Source organism: Myotis lucifugus, unplaced genomic scaffold (assembly GCF_000147115.1).
Source record: "Myotis lucifugus unplaced genomic scaffold, Myoluc2.0 scaffold_5, whole genome shotgun sequence".
NCBI lineage: Eukaryota > Metazoa > Chordata > Mammalia > Chiroptera > Vespertilionidae > Myotis > Myotis lucifugus.
In genome coordinates, this window is record NW_005871053.1 from 1,667,639 (window position 1) to 1,670,582 (window position 2,944).

The following is a 2,944-nucleotide window of genomic DNA, read 5'->3' on the forward strand; positions in this document are numbered from 1 at the left end:
CTGGCCAGGCACCCCAGCGGGACCCACACCCTGATCCGGGACACCCTTCAGGGTAAACCAGCCGGCCCCCACCCGTGCACCAGGCCTCTAGCCTATATAATAAAAGGGTAATATGCAAATTGACCCTAACAGCAGAATGACTTGAAATGACTGGTCACTATGACACATACTGATCACCAGGGGGCAGATGCTCAATGCAGGAGCTGCCCCCTGGTGGTCAGTGCGCTCCCACAGGGGGAGTTCTGCTCAGCCACAAGCCAGGCTGATGGCTGCCAGCACAGCGGTGGTGGTGGGAGCCTCTCCCGCCTCCTCAGCAGCACTAAGGATGTCCGACTTCAGCTTAGGCCTGCTCCCTGCTGGTAAGTGGACATCCCCCAGGGCTGCCAGTGGGATGTCTGACTGCCAGCTTAGGCTGGATCCCCCCAGGGGGAGTGGGCCTAAGCCAGCAGGTGGACATCCTCCGAGGGGTCCCAGACTGCAAGAGGGCATAGGCCGGGCTGAGGGACCTTCCAGAGGGCACAAATTTTTGTGCACCGGGCCTCTAGTATAATATAATATTAAGTAAAGAACAAACATAGCAAATAAATATTTTTAGCAGATAACAAACTTCATGCTCCACAGAGGTCTATATAAATAAAATGCCCACTCAAAATAAACCCGTTTTTTTTTTTTACAAAAGTGTGTGTAACTCAAATGTGAGTTTAATGAGATTTAGTAGCCAGTTCTACCTTAAATAATTGAGTCCTGCATGTACTAGTATAATTCTATTTACATTGAAAGAGAAAGCCTTCAATATAAAAGTTTTAGATGAAAAATACTCTATAAATGAAACGACAAATTGATTTTCATACATGCCAGTACATTCCTTAGAATCACTTTATCTCAGAGAACTAAACAAGTCTTCAATGGTAGTTTGCCTGGGACTTAAAAAGCGTATCAAAACCTTTCATACAATGTGTTTACTTATACTTTATAAAGCTGTATTAAAGATGCAGATTACCTAGACCAGGGGTGGGCAAACTTTTTGACTCGAGGGCCACAATGGGTTCTTAAACTGGACCGGAGGGCCGGAACAAAAGCATGGATGGAGTGTTTGTGTGAACTAATATAAATTCAAAGTAAACATCATTACATAAAAGGGTATGGTCTTTTTTTTTTTTTTTAGTTTTATTCATTTCAAACGGGCCGGATCCGGCCCGTGGGCCGTAGTTTGCCCACGGCTGACCTAGACACTTGTAATACGGTGAAATATATTTCAATTAAAAACCTCCTCTACACATAAGAACCACCGTAATGAGGTTCTCACCAGCCAAAGGGATAATTTGAAGAAAAGAATAATGACAGCAAATGACTGAAAGGGTAAATTAAGAAAAAAGAAGTCCCAAGCTCACAGTGATAATGAAGGGGAGAAATTTTTTAATTACCAATGGACACCAATGGAGGTTGCTAGGGCACCAAAAATTACTCTGAAAACTAATAAAGAGAAAGGACTAAATATTTATCCTGCCATTCTATCATGTATGTGTTCCATGCTAACCAAATAGTGCTATTCATGGATGGATCAAGGTTCCTCTATATAAAAGAATTCCAGCTAATAAATACATCAGGAATGATATATTTGGAAAAATCATCATTCCAAACCTTAATGGAATAACCGATTCACACACATGTCATTAAATGCATGCTTTAAATACATTTTATTGATTTTTTTACAGAGAGGAAGGGAGAGGGATAGAGAGTTAGAAACATCGATGAGAAAGAAACATCGATCAGCTGCCTCCTGCACACCCCCTACCAGGGATGTGCCTGTAACCAAGGTACATGCCCTTGACCGGAATCGAACCCGGGACCCTTGAGTCCGCAGGCTGACGCTCTATCCACTGAGCCAAACCGGTTAGGGCTAAATGTATGCTTTTAAAAAATTATGTAAAAATGTTACAGGGGACTTTCCAATGAAGGTGTAAAGGCTTCTTCTGCCATGTGGCCAGTGACCAACCTGAGCATCATTAAAAGGGGGAATATCAGAATTAGGTGTCTCTTGAATTCATCTGACAGAGTACATCATACTAATGTGAAATATTCTTGCTAAAAAACAAACAAAAAACAAAACCCCAGAATCTAATTAATCCTCTCCAGATCTAACTTCCAGCAAGCATGTCAAACTCGACAAGTTTGACATGCTTGTAGGGCAGTGATGGCGAACTTCTGACACACGTGTCAGAGGTGACATGCGAACTCATTTTTTTGGTTGCTTTTTCTTTGTTAAATGGCATTTAAATATATAAAATAAATATCAAAAATATAAGTCTTTGTTTTACTATGGTTGCAAACATCAAAAAATGTCTATATGTGACACGGCACCAGAGTTAAGTTAGGGTTTTTCAAAATGCTGGCACGCCGAGCTCAAAAGGTTCGCCATCACTGTTGTAGGGTATAGGATAGATGATGAACAAGTTAAACAAGAAATAACCAAATTCAGTCCATGAGGCGCTATAGGAAACTCACACATGGTTCCTTCAACAAGTTACTGTGTGTTTGGGGGTAGGGGAACTAATTTAGATTTCAAGACACCCCAAAGACTAAACAACCAAATACATGTGTACACCAATCATAAATACATTTAAGTCACTTGGGAAATTTTTAAACAAATTGGATATTAGATATTAAGAAATCATTATTAATTCTGTACGTATAATACTAACATTGTAATCACATACGGAAATGTTCTTTTTTGATATAGCCTAAAGTATCTAGATTAACTGACATCACATTTGAGATATGCTTTCAACAAAATAAAAGAGGGAGAGAAAAAAAAGTATGACAACATACTGATGGTTACTAAAGCTGGATTACGGGTATATGGAGGTTTATGACAGATTTGCTCTATTTCAGCAGGCACTTAGAACTTTTTGTAATAATAAAATAAATCATTCTTTCAAAAACA